This window comes from Amblyomma maculatum, chromosome 10 (assembly GCF_055883805.1).
Source record: "Amblyomma maculatum isolate TAMU_Amacu chromosome 10, ASM5588380v1, whole genome shotgun sequence".
Classification (NCBI taxonomy): domain Eukaryota; kingdom Metazoa; phylum Arthropoda; class Arachnida; order Ixodida; family Ixodidae; genus Amblyomma; species Amblyomma maculatum.
Window position 1 is genome coordinate 171,109,201 of NC_139353.1, and position 14,516 is coordinate 171,123,716.

At 46.4% G+C, this 14,516-nt stretch overlaps 1 pseudogene; it reads left to right on the forward strand.

The window, feature by feature from the left end:
• The first annotated feature begins 13,043 nt into the window (after window positions 1–13,043).
• On the forward strand, window positions 13,044–14,242 carry LOC146177939 (uncharacterized; annotated as a pseudogene).
• Window positions 14,243–14,516: the final 274 nt, after the last annotated feature.

Genomic DNA, 14,516 nt, shown 5'->3' on the forward strand with positions numbered 1-14,516 from the left:
AAGCAAACAAGCAGGCCACATATTCACTATGTAGGGAATTCCCAAAGTTCCTTGCTAAAGATTAGTCTTCAAGATGCTATCTCGGAAAACGGAACCATCCGAAAGCCGTCCTTGAGCACCGACGTCCACCATTATGAACCGGTAATTGGCATCTGAAATGCCTAGCAGAACAGAGTGGAACCCTTTATAGTTGAAATATTGAGAGCCACTATTGTCGGGGCATTTGATGGCGAAGTGCTTGCCGTCTATACTTCCCACGGCATTTGGAAAATTCCATTGTACTTCGAACTCTTCTCTAATTTTCTCCCATCTTTTTGCACTTGGACGCCCAAGCACAACTGGTTTTAGACAATCCCAGATTGCTGGGATTCCTAGCACAGTTAAGGCATGCATACGGTAGCTCATTGAGATGTCGGCGATTGAACCCCCTGTTGCCAGGTATCTGCAAAACAAGATATGAAGAGAACCATTGTTTTGTAGTAATGTTCAAGTATTAATCTAACAACTTTATTGCTGTAAACATTATCTTAAGAATGAAAAGCATATGCATCATGTTTCACAAACAGGATAAGGGCAGTTACAGGACTATAGCATGCAAAACAAGACATGAAGAGAACCATTGTTTTGTAGTAATGTTCAAGTATTAATCGAACAACTTTATTGCTGTATACATTATCTTAAGAATGAAAAGCACATGCATCATGTTTCACAAACAGGATAAGGGCAGTTACAGGGCTATAGCATGCAGAACAGACATGGAATTTGAAGTGTAGGGAAGCAAATATATAGGTGCTGTATACAATTTCAAAATTCTGAGAAACAGGGACTTGAAAAAAACAAATGTTTTTCGACCTCAAGACATGACAAGGTGATAACAATTAAGGAAGCCAAGTCTATGAGTCCAAGGTAAACGTGGAGGATGTTTTTTTTTTTTGTAGTTGATATTGACCAGAAATAGTCCTGTGATGGTTTTAGGGAGAAACATTATTAAATGCAAAGTGAGACGAAAAACATCCTGGGATGATTTTCTGTAAGCCCAAAAGCCTTGTGATGCAGCTTGCTACAAATATGCTGATATCGCCAAATAAAAATAAAATCGCGCAATATAATAAAAATTATAATAAAGGAATAATTACTCATTGTCATCCACCCGAGCGCAGCCATACATGTTTTTTTTTTCTTTAGCTACGAAGTTTCTGAGAAAGCTATTCAGCTTTCCTTTGTAGCCATAAGGCTGCGCTCGGGTGTATGATAATGAGTAATTACTTTTTTATTAGAAATATACTCCACCTTGGGGGTTTCCCCTTATTATTTGACCAACACCATATTAAAACTTATGCGACTCAAGTTCTGAAGCATACGAAAGAAAAAATAATGTATGTTATTAAAACTACACTATGCACGCACATCGCTGCATTGGATAATTTCTAGAAAAATATGAACGGAATATATCCTTACCTCAATGTCACCGCAAGCCTTTCTCCCGGAGAAATCGGCCTTGTATGGGTTGGTGCGTGTATGAGCCGCTCATATACGAGGCTCAACAGCTTATCAAAAGATGCCTTTGTCATCCTGCGTTCAATAAATCCATAACAGCACATTTCAGCACGTACTCGAGCTGCATAATCCCGGAAGCAACACGAGCATCCTTCGCTATCGTTTACCTGAAATACTTGAAGTGGTATTCTGGATCGCTCTGCCGCAGTTCCTGTACCAGGTGGTGGTACTCTCCGTGCTCGGGACGTCTGTCGAATGCCTGTTCATGCTCTTATATAGAAAGCCGTCCTCCTCTTTCGACGCAGACGGTGGAGCAGTTACGCTAGAATTATATTCCTTGGCACCGGATACGTCCAGGCCATCTTAAAAGGAATACGGTAACAACCTCGAACAGCTGCACTACGCGCGAGAGAGCTAGGAGTAGCGCGGCTGCGCGGGAGTAGCGGGAAAAAGGAACCTCCGGGAACAAGGAAGTTGCTTCGCAAGTTTCCCGAAAGGCGGCAGGCTGGACGCTTTGAGCTTTTTGCGCATGCGCAGCCACAGCTGCCGACGCTCTGCCGCGTCAGAGTCTGTTGCACTCTAGGGGACCGGTTTTTCGCTTGGCGCGGCGTCGGCGACTTGACGTATCCGACTTCAGCCGGCGCGCGCCTGCGCGCCGAAAACGTCGGAGTATAACCGCGCCTTTGGGTGTCTGGGAGTGTGCGCACCGTTAAGGGCGCATCGTTAATAATCCCTCTTATTATTAACGGGTGACAACGGATAAAGAATATAGGTTGATAAAAAACAGTGTACGCGTGTAGGCGGAAAAAGTAAAAAGAAGTTTCCCTGTGTCGATGCATTGTTTTTTTTTTTTTTTTTTTGGGGGGGGGGGGGAGGCTGTTGGTTGAGCGTGTAAAGGGGTCTCATCACGTGGGTGTAACGCGCTGATACGCATGTGTCGTTTGGCTTCCTGGGTTTACCACTCTCCAATAAAACTTCAGTTGTTAGTCCAGCGCTGTCCCGTGTACTCCTTCTTGTGTTCCGTGGCGGGGGTCCCACTCCGGCAGCGCGAATGTGCCATTTTAGGCAATGTTTGCGTGAGCATTCTGCGCGTTGTTCTTTTTCGAACATCACAATGTAGGCATCATTCGAAAGCTTAATATACGCTCTGTCAAATGATGTGCGCTGCTTTAGTGTGCCAACGTTATCAACTGCATGAGAGGTGGTATTGCAGATGACAAATTCGCTAGCGTCGTTGATATACCCTACTTCGGATTAATTTGCTGAAGAAACTGCTGCACTTAGAACAGTTTCCTTTGGCCTACACATAGAATGGGTATTTATATTAGGTAACATGGCGCGTAATTAGTTTTAATTTAATCAGTATTTGATCGGCAGCCTTTTCAACATGGTAAAGTTTGGCTATTTTGGGCACGAATATCTGCGCTTTATCAACGTGCACAACAGTAAAATATTTACCACTTCGGGCGCACATTATAATAGTTGAGTGTACGAAGTTTCATCGAAATTTATTCGCTAGTTCGTTTTTAATTACCTTTCCAATTTGAAGATTTCCGTAATACTGCCTCACATCGCATAGCTTGACCAGAAAAACCGCTCATTCTACAGCCTAGGAATCATGCATGGCGAAACAAGAATAGTAGTTATTTGTGAACATGATCGCAAATTGCGCTTTATACATTTATCACGATTATACTGAGCCTTCAAATATATTCAATTTTTCCTACACGGCATTCAATCGAGAAGGCCGTCATACACAACAACGTGAGCCTTGTTTGAGTTGGCTTTTTTTTAATATTGTATTACTGTAAAATAAAGTTAAAATAAGAAGCACAAACTATGGTGATAATTAGTATTTGCACCTGTATTCGGTCATTAAAGGTTTTTTACTGCTAGCGCCATCTAGGTAAAAGCAGCAAAAGTGTCATTATCATCATCAACCTGATTATACCCACTGCAGGGCGAAGGCCTCTCCCATATTTCTCCATTTAACCCGGTTCTGTGCTAGCTGCATCCACTTGACCCCTGCGAACTTCTTAATCTCATCCGCCCACCTAACTTTCTGCCGCCCCCTGCTACGCTTTCCTTCCCTTGGAATCCAGTTTGTTACCCTCAGCGACCATCGGTTATCCTCTCTTCGCACTACATGTCCTGCCCATGTCCATTTCTTCTTCTTAATTTCCACTAGAATGTCGGTAACCTTAGTTATTTCTCTGACCCACTCTGCACGCTTCCTGTCTCTTAATGTTACCCCTACCATTTTTCGTTCCATGGCCCTCTGGGTTGTCCTCAACTTAAGCAGAACTCTCTCGGTTAGCCTCCACGTTTCAGCCCCATAGGTGAGTACAGGTAAGATGCAACTGTTATATACTTTCCTCTTTAGCGATACCGGTAAGCTGCTAGTCATAATCTGTGAGTGCTTGCCAAATGCGCTCCATCCCAATCTTATTCTTCTTGTTATTTCTTTTTCATGGTCCGGATCTGCGGTTAATACCTGTCCTAAGTAGATATATTCGCCTACTACTTCCAGTACTTCGCTACCTAATGTAAACTGCTGTTCCTTTCCGAGGCTGTTGAACATTACCTTAGTCTTCTGCATATTGATTTTCAAGCCTACATGTCTACTTTTCCTGTCTAGGTCATCAATCATTATTTGCAGTTCATCCCCCGAGTTGCTTAGCAAGGCAATGTCATGAGCAAATCGCAGATTACTGAGGTATTCTCCATCTACCCTTATCCCTAACTGCTCCCATTCCAAGTCTCTGAATACTTCCTCTAAACAAGCTATGAATAGTACTGGGGAGATTGTGTCTCCTTGCCTAACACCTTTCTTTATGGGAATTTTGTTACTTTCTTTATGCAGAACTATGGTTGCTGTGCAGCCACTATATATATCTTCCCGCACTTTCACGTACGGCTCGTCTACCCCCTGATTTCGCAACGCCTGCATCACCGCCGAGGTTTCAACTGAGTCAAATGCTTTTTCGTAATCAATGAATGCTATGTATAAGGGCTGGTTATATTCCGAGCATTTTTCTATCACCTGATTGATGGTATGGATATGATCGATAGTAGAGTACCGTTTCCGAAACCCTGCTTGATCCTTTGCTTGATTGCAGTCTAAGGTTGTCTTGATTCTATTAGCCATTACCTTAGTAAATACCTTATACGTAACAGACAGTAAGCTGATTGGTCTGTAATTTTTAAGGTCCTTAGAGTCCCCTTTCTTATGAATGAGGATAATGTTTGCATTCTTCCATGGTTCCGGTACCGTCGATGACACCAGGCACTGCGTATACAGGGTGGCCAGTTTTTCTAGCACGATATCCCCCCCGTCCTTCAGCAAATCTGTAGTTATCTGATCCTCTCCAGCTGATTTCCCCCTTTTCATAGTTTCTAGTGCTTTCTTGACCTCGTCCTTTGTCACTGGTGGAACGTCTGACTGTTTTTCCCTACCTCCAATCTAGAAGTCAGCTTCTCTGCAGTGCAAAAACCCCTTCACCATGGCGGCCAAACCTGTTTTGGGGGCAGAAATCAGGTGCAGTGCAGGAGACCTCTATTGTGGCAATAATGGCCAAGTCCATTTCCTGTACCCCTCTTCTTCTTGTCGCAATTATGGGATTAAGAACCCCTCCGTTTGTGAGTGCCATTCATAACACCTCCCCTGCCCCTACCTCCTCCAGGCTCTCAATAGCGAAGGAATTCTGCTCAACACATCAGGCTGGACATAGAAGTATTCTGCGCTGCACCCAACTTCTGCCCTCAAAACAGGTTTGGCTGCCGTGGTGAAGGGGTTTTGCTCTGCTCACTTTTAGGTTTCAGCAACCCACCTATACTACTTTTGTGCTGTGAAGTGTTTTGCTTGTTGCTATTTGCATTGCTGTTTGTGAGGTGAGTGTCACACTTTTCAAAAATTCATTGCCTGTCAAAACAACTTCTTTCTGCAGCAGATCCGGTTTCAAACATACAATAGAGGAAGAATTTCGACAACTCTCTCACCTGATGCAGAGGCTACAATTCATGATCTAGAGGAAAGCAGAGAGTGTCAGTGGAGTGAAAGGAATGAATGGATACCTGGAGGCACCACTCGATTTAGAACGTGGTGCGAGACACCACTGGTTCTTAGCACAAGGAGACGCATCTACTCAAAGTGGAAACACAAACAGTTCATTAGGGAAGGACCGCGGAGTGAAAGTTTTTTTTAGGTGACACGACATGACACGCACACTGCGTGCGTGCACATGTTTTGCGCGCATACACTGTGGTTTATGCAGGGGCTATTCGCTCGCACGAAGAACCTGCACATGGTCACCGCATCACCCTTTGCACCCCTGCATTGTGTGCGAACAGTGGACGCTCGCCTGCAGTGCTAAGCCGCTAACCATCACGCTCAATCGCTGAGGGGCTTTGCGCTATTTTGTGCTTTTCTGAATATGCTTCTGGCCCTGTACTTTTTCCCTCACGCATTCGTATTTCGCCAGGCGCTTCATGCTCGGAATGCGCAGAATCTTCCGGTAAATTTACACTATCGGGCTTGCTTTTCGGCTGGCGACAAAAGTGCAAATTTATCAAAATTAAGACATGCCTTGACAGATTGCAGGTTGCTTGGTCGAGGTTCTTCATCCGTGCGCGCAGTTGGTCCAGTAGTATTTCTCGCAAAATCTAGACATTATGTGTTTGACAGCGAGTGCTACGGATATCGCCACGTTATGCTGCATGGTGTGCTGGCAAAATGCTCGCACGTGACATCACGATACGCCAGCTGGCGTACCACGCGTATGATCCACCGTTTAAATGCTATGTGCGTCATGCGACTCTCAAATATTGGTCGAAAAAGGAATAGGACAGTAGACCAAAAGAAATAGTTTCGGCCGGTGGTATCGAGTTGTTGTCTCCTTCACATCTTCGTTGGTGCGTGCTCTGTTCCCTAGAGCTTTCAGTGGCACACGTGTGCTTAGGTGCAGCTGTCCTCTCGGAAAGCACCGGTTTGAATGTAGCTTCGCAGCCGCTACAAGAAATACAACTGCAAAAGGACGACGTCGCATACGGAGTACAGATGAAAAAAAAAAAAAAAAGAAACGAAGGAATTCGACGCTGCTGAACCGAATGTCGAGCGTTAGCTGAAATGAGAATGTACACTGTTTTGGTTCAGTGCTTTTCATGCTTATAAACATTACAAATATGTGCTCATAGATAATCAAAAACCAGACGTCATCACCGAGAATCATCGTAATGAAACGATAATGAAACGTAACAGCCGTTGTACGTCTGTCTAATTGTATTTGGTCACTTACGAAGCGTGTATGGACATCTTCGCTAAGGTGGGACAGTTTACCGCATTACGCTGCGTGGAAAGAGAGAAGTTTCAACTGCAGACAGCGTAACATAAACAAAGTGACACCGAGAGGGCAGCTGGGCGCATTTCACTGTGACAAGAGAAAAGTGCTTGCCTACATGTAAACCGAATTACCGGATTCCTTCGGCGCACACGCAGTGGCATTAGTGGGGCCAAGTAGGGCTAATGCGCGTGCGCAGCCGGCACTCTCTACTTCTCTGTGCGTCTACGCTATGCTCAAAATAGTAAGCCTCGAAGCCGTGGATTCATGTTTCAAGGCCAGGGGTCTGTTTTAATATTATTATTATTATTATTATTATTATTATTATTATTATTATTATTATTATTATTATTATTATTATTATTATTATTATTATTCAATGCACCGTAAACGCTTTCGCGGACATTTAGTGCATGTGGTGGGTTGGCGGAATGAAGCGCGTGTCTGTATCGGGCGGTCGTGCAGAACAGAGTACTGATATCCATCGCGGCACACGCACATCGCCACTGTTTTTAGACTGCCGCAATGAAAAAAATCGAACGTATTTATTAGCACAATGACAGCCTCCCTTTGCGAGCGCACATGGTCATCCCCGATTTGTCATCGCGGTGAAATTCCAAGCTTTTTGGGTGTTTCTTGCACCTCATTTCGGTTTTGTACCGAAAACAAAAAGTAAATAAACGTCGCGTTTGGTGTTGACATAGGACATCGTTTTCTTCACACCTTCGAACACGTCAGTTGGTTTTAGTAAAGTAAGTAGAGGAGGCTCAGAATTTTTGCCTCCGAATGGCTGAATGTCGATTGACACCACCGAAATGAAATATGCGACGATGTGTGGAGCGGAAATCACATGACAGTCTGATTCGGCGCGCAGTTTTGACGTCGAGGTCACCAGCGGCATTTTTCTTTTTTTACTGAAAGCATTTCCGATAACAAACATGCAAAGCAGTAAAAGAAAATAAAATCAAAGACTAACGCTAGTTGTAATCCTTACTGCTTAGCATCAAGGAGCCACGTGGTCTTACTCAAAAAGATTCAGAAATATAAGCATAGTAGCACAGCTAGCAGTGCGAAAGCAATTCCAAGCAAACACGCAGAAGACACGCGGCAAGATCTACCAAGGCAGCAGTTGTTGCTTCCCTCAGGCACATTCACGAACTGGGCTGAACCTGTTCAATCCGTTTCGAAATGATTTTTGATAACAATACCACGTCAATTCGATGTAGACAGCTATATGTCGAGACATCACCCATTTTTGCTGTGCACAGATAACTGGCGACCACGCCTTGCAGACTACTTTTTTTTTGTGATAAGAAGGGAAATTTCCACTCCTTTGCAATGATAAAATCGGAAATAAATGGGAGGGAATGGAAACATAATGTTCAAAAAACAAAATGACTTGAAACAGCATCGCCGCAGAAGAAACTGCATAAATATTCGCAGCATCTGCCATTTTCTTGGTTTAGAGATATTGCTTCAAGGGTCTATCAACTTGCATCTTGAGCGTTCACGAGCATACTTCAGCCGACTGATTGGAAAGTCATTCTAAGGAGTTCTTGTGTGGACAAAAAAAGCAGGAGGATAAGGGTTAGGTGCAACGAGTGGCCCTGAACCAGCTCTGCCATTGTTCAACCCTAATCCTGCTGAAACGCTGCATGGCATAGTGAAACAACAAAACATTGCGGTGAGGTCAACGAATTGCCACCATGATTGATCTCATGATAGAGGAAGAGAGAAGGACAGCGACTGGTCATTTTGGGCAAGGGCTAAAAATATACAGGCACGAGGGACAGGCAAAGCGCTTTGTCCCATGTCTCTCGACCATCCCTGCCTCTTTTTTGCGCTTTGTCAAAATGAGCAAACTCCACCAACTAGCCCAAGAAACAGCATTGCAGAGAGACAGTGTGCCTAAAGCTCACAGCCGCTTTTTGTAAGCCTACAAAAGCTAGTAAATTCAGACTAGATTGACCAAAATTGACCACAATAATGTGGGCATGCACTGGGAAAATGTTTTGTCTAACGTGAAAATGAATACATTCCGATGCCCGTGCTGCTTAGCATTCGTCAAGTTTTTTCTCTCAGTGTGGCGATTGAAGAAAGTATAAAGGCATACCACTTCCCCAAAGTACATCCAAAATTGCGTCATGTTGGGGGTAGAAGTGGCGTGGGGTGAAGGGAACTACTGGAATACATAAGCCCCGACTCCAAACACACATGCGTCATGCACTGCCGCGCTAACGTCGTCGCACGCGTCAGCCAAAGCCGGTCTGCGCATGCGCGCAGCGCCTGCGTGCATCGCGAGCTCTGATGCTGTGATCTGTCCCTGCCAGATATCTGGCGCGTGCTACACGCGTCGAAAACTAGCGAGGGGTTGGGACCGCGCGGCTGTCCCCTACTCCGTTCTTCTCGTCCTGAGGTCCACTTAGCTCCCCCTGCTTCTTTTCTTCACAGAAGGTTTTCAAATTTTCTCAGTCCGCGCGAGAGGGTGAGCGAGCCAGCACCACGAACATGCAGGTGCATTCCCCTTTTGCGACGCCTGCCGTGACGGCGGCGTTGACGTCGCGGCGCATGGAAAGTGCTTTGGAGTACCCGCTTTATTTATGGCAGTTACGAGGGTTTACCTACAGAAGGAATGTGAGGATTGACAGCCATGTTTGTCAGTTCTTCGATTTTCCGTACTGTTTCCTCGGGCTGTTTTTCTTTTTTCCATCAATGATGAAACAAACCCTTCACACATTCGTGGGGACAATGTTTGCAAACGGTGTAGGTTCGCCAGTACTTGTCTAAATGGGGCGATCCCCCCCTTCTTCATTGGAACCGCAGATGAATCAACAAGGGTATCTTACTGTACAATCCCCAGACATGTAAATAGAATTCCGGGGCTGGTAAATTTCAACTTATGAAATTATTGTCAAGAAACACATGTGCTAGTTGCAAAGCGGAGCATATCTATATAACTGCTCGTGATGTCTATCTTTTCTGGTCGTCAGAATATGTTTATTTATTTATTTTATTTACATTACCCCTCAGGGAGGCATTACATATATTTTGAATATATTTCAGAAATATCATGTTGCACTCACGCTCTCGAGTGCTGCTAGTATGGCAGTCCGCTTTCTCAACGCACCTTATAGCTAAAAATGTCGCAACAAGAGCGCAGACTGACTTAAAACTAGAGCTCGCGGTAGTTATTATAGCTGGAGTACCATTACCAATGTACGCTTACTGCCAGCGCTGGTGCATTCGCCTTCAGTCCACCTGCTCATGTTGCTGTATATAGCAAAAGGAGCTGAATCTAAAACATCAATCTATTCGTTGTGTCGTCTTCTGACCTTGTGCTCCCGTCCACGTTCCGCGCTGTCACCTCAAGATGCATAAGCAACACGCCCAAGCTGCTATTCTAAATAAAAACAAAAATGGGGGAGGGGGAGGGGCGATTAGCTTACCGTCAACACTATATAGCCTCGTGTGTTTCAATGGAAATGCCTCCACCCCCCCCCCCACCCCCACCAGGGAAAAAAGAAAGCGGTCAGCGCGTTATGAAAAGGAAAGTACGCACACCCACATATATCAGCGCGCGCGTTTTTTTTTTTCTACATTTATTACAACGGAAAAATTACCGACAATTCCGTTACTTCCTAATGCGAAATTTGAGCGTATCTCGTTGGCTGTTCCAGCTTTTCGATAGATTGAGGCAAAGATTTCGAGCAAGACATGTATGTACAGTTACAGACAACTTTTTTATTTTATTTTTCACACGTATTTCTTCAAGAAACACTCCACTAACAGTTCTTGACTGACATGAAGGAAACTTTGTGGATCAGGAGTTCGCGTAAGGCAGCGTATGGACCTGTAGGAGCGTTGCGCAGCGAAGAGATAGCAGCGACTGACTGATGCCGCTGACGCCGCTAGCGAGTCAAGTCAACATGGCTCTGCGTTTCGGCTTAGGATGTATGCACCGCGATCCACTTACACCGGAAAACACCGTCGCCGCCACAAAGGAAAAAGGTAGGGGGAGGGGGGGGGGGACACGCAGCGGCGAATGGTGGCAGGAGCGTGCGCTGCCCTGGCTGCGGAGCTGGTTACGAGGGACAACGCAGACGGCGACGCGAAACGCAGGAACGGGCGCCAAAGAGCTGGGCTCTAAAACAAAAACAAAAAATAAAGCTGTTCAGCACGCCAAATGGCCACATCAGGGCAGGGCGAGGAAGTACATGTCCGGACAAATTCTAGGGGCAGTAAGTAACCGAAGGGCGTCTTGCATTATTTTTTTGTTGCACATACAACGACAGAAACGAATCCTTTGACTCCAAAGAATGCCTCAGTGGCAGCCAGTTATGCATTTTACCGTGGTTAGCGCGAGTGATTGCCGTTCTATGCTTGTTATGAAAGCAGGTGATGCTGGTAGTGAATAAATAAATAAGTAAATAAATATATAAAAAGTACACTGGATTCGCAATGCAGCAAAGACGTACATCTAACCAATGAAGAGTACAGAGGAGATTCAAAGGGGAAGGGTCGAGAAGGAGCGGTCTAACGCGCTTGCGAAACTAACCCGCTTCTAGTGGCGACGTTGCCTGATAACTGTCTGCTACCCTCCCCTCTGCAATTCATTTCCTCCAAAATTTAGCCTGAATGCATTGCGGCAGCTGCGTGGTCCTTACCCTTTTAGTAGGTATTTCACACCTATTTCGCAATGCCGACTCTCCTCTCTAAGGTAAAATGAAATTGGCCATCGCCCTTTTCTCAGCTCATTAAGTTACTAACGTCAGTTTTTATGGTTAGAAAAGCCTGAGCTAAAAAAAAAGAAAAAAAGAAAATGATTACTGTTGATTGAAACCGACTTTATTGCAATTTTATTATGTGCAATAACGTTTGATAAAAGTAGTTCTGGACCAGAGAGCTCGCAAGAATATCCTACTATAAATGCTATAACTTCAAAAGTGAAAACAGCTCAAAAGATGGGTATCAAAGGAAAGACAATACAGGTGTCGATTTCAGCTAGAGTTCATGACGAAACCACCAAAGATGTATACCTCGTCTCACAAAATGTTTTTAGTACTGCGAAAGGCCGGGGCGCCGTGGACCAAGAGCACTTGGACACTTGCGCGCGAGCGAGGCAAACGCGTTTCCCTTTTTGTTTTTGTACTTTGTAACTAATGTACAAAGCTCCCCCTGTAATATCTTGTTATAGCTCCCCTCTGCACTTCCCCTCGCTTTCCTCTCCCCATCATTTTGCTTTCCCGCCGGCTGCAGCTTGGGCGCTTCAGATTTTAGATAGCAGTTGAAGGGGCCGGCAGCACTCTTTTCCTTCCTTTTGTTTGAATAACCACTATCCACACCACCTATAATAGGCAATTGTGCTCCCACTGTCGCTCTTGCCGATTCGGGGGGTGCGTCGGAGCACAATTACCTATTACAGTGCGCATTTGAATGGGCCAGGGAGCCCCTGCCTTTCTGAGTGGTGCAAATCTCTTGTGAGTCAAAGTATAGTATACAGGGGCCACATAAATATCTTCCATCATATCGCACCTTTCCATTTTTGGTATACACTTGAGCTATCCTGAACATATATCGACGATGTATCATCAACTCGCTCAAGCTTCCACTCTATCCAGAACAGTGAACAACAAAACGAGGTGGTACTTTTCATTTACGTTACGCACATTCGGTCATGGCCGAATCGAGCGGCGGCGGTCCGCGTCGCCGCTCAAGTTCAGCCGTGGTAAGGCAAGCTAGCACACCGCAGTCCTGCTATCCCCAGTAGTCAAGCTAAGAACAGGTGAACGCTTCCCCCTGCGCACGGCGGGGTGAAGAATGGGGCTTTGAAAACCCACCCTCCAACAAAATAAATCTTCTCTACAAAGCAACGGTTGGGTCCCTCGGCCAACTGGGGGCAAGGCCGATAGGCACTTTCTCAGTCCTGAATCAGTGGCGTAGCCTGGTGGCAGAATTTGAAATAATTCCAAGATGGCCACCGTGGGACCCCCGCCTTAAGGAGCTCGTGTCGCAGAAAAGGCGGTGTCGTCGGCGGCGTTGGCCGTGAGCGATAAATCCCGGCATGCACTTCATAAATAAAAAGCAACTTCCAAGATGGGCTGGGTGGGAATCGAACCAGGGTCTCCGGAGTGTGAGACGGAGACGCTACTACTCAGCCACGAGTATTTTTTTTTCTTTGTTGCCGACTTGTACATTCAAAACAAGACGATTATGAGCTCCGTCGGAGCGGCTTCAGCGGCCCAGCAGGGCCGCGGTAACAGGTCTTTTGCCGCTGTTTCTTCAGCATGGTGTGATTACCAAATAGTTTTACCGAGTTTGCCTACAGGGCGTTTTGTTGTGAACACAGTTTTTTTGCACTGTGATATCAGGGCCCGCCCTAACCGGGTGGAAGACTTCCGCGATGCGCTCGCGGAATTATCGCTCCTACCGGAAGTCATCGCAATTGGAGCGTACAGGATGAGCCATGTGTGGGCGGTTACCTTCAAGGATGAAGACGCCGTGAAGAAAATTGGCAGTTCTGGTGAGCTGGTAGTGAAAAAGTGTCGGTGTCTTGTTATCGACCCAGCTAACCAGTATGTACGCATGAAAGTACACTGGCTTTTACACAGTGTACCGGACGAAGACGTGAAGCTCGAATTTGCGGCATATGGCAAGGTCACCGACGCCGCCCGCGAGCGGTGGCGCGTGCAGGGCATGGTGGACAAAGGGTCTACCACACGGCATGTGACCCTGAATCTGAAGCCGGGTGTAAAGCTCGACGACATCCCCCACCAGGTGAGCGTCACCGGCGAGCTGGCTCTTGTGGTCGTGCCAGGGAGAGCTCCGCTCTGCCTACGCTGCCGCGGCACCCGCTACATTCGCCGAGAGTGCCGTATACCAAGGTGTCGTGCCTGTCGACGGTTCGGTCACGAGGAGGGCCAGTGCGAGCGGACCTACGCGAAAGTGACAGGGCCCGTGAACGCTCAGGACGCATCCGCCTTGTTCATGGACGAGGCGGATATGGAAGAGACATCTTCCGCTGCGACTGAGAAGGCTGCGGATGAGAGGGAGACTGCCTTGGGGGTGCCGCCTCAGGAGAAAACCGTGGTTGACGCGGATGTCACCACACGACAACCAGCGCCTCACCAGGACGTCGGGCCCAAGTCGGAGGGCGAGGCGCGAAATCTTCAGTCGACACTGTAGCTCCTTGCATTCCTCCAGACTCTTAGGGCATGGACATTCTTCCCGGTGCGGCTACCTTGGTGGCCGGAAAACGCCCCCACGACGCCGTTGACAGCGGGACGCTTCAACAGGACCACAGCGGGGGAGACGAACCGCCGCCAAAAACTCCAGGTTTGAGGCGATCTACCCTGAAGCAGCGGCCGAACTTTTCGGTCGATTCAAGGCAGGCGGGGAAACCGCCTCCATAGTTTGTTGTGCAAAGTGTCATTTTGGGCTAAGGGTATTGGGGTGTGGCACGAGGGCAGACACCATTTTATAAGGCGTTATTTTTTTCTTTTCGATATGGCGATCACAATAAGTGAAGCACTACGTGTAGCATCTATTAACGTGAGAGGCCTTGGAGGAAGAAGGCGACAGTGTCAGCTCAGTCACTTTCTGCTAGATAACGACCTACATGTAGTCGCCGTGCAAGAATCGAAAATTGAGGGACACTCAGCCACGAGTTCGATGCTTGAAAGCGGT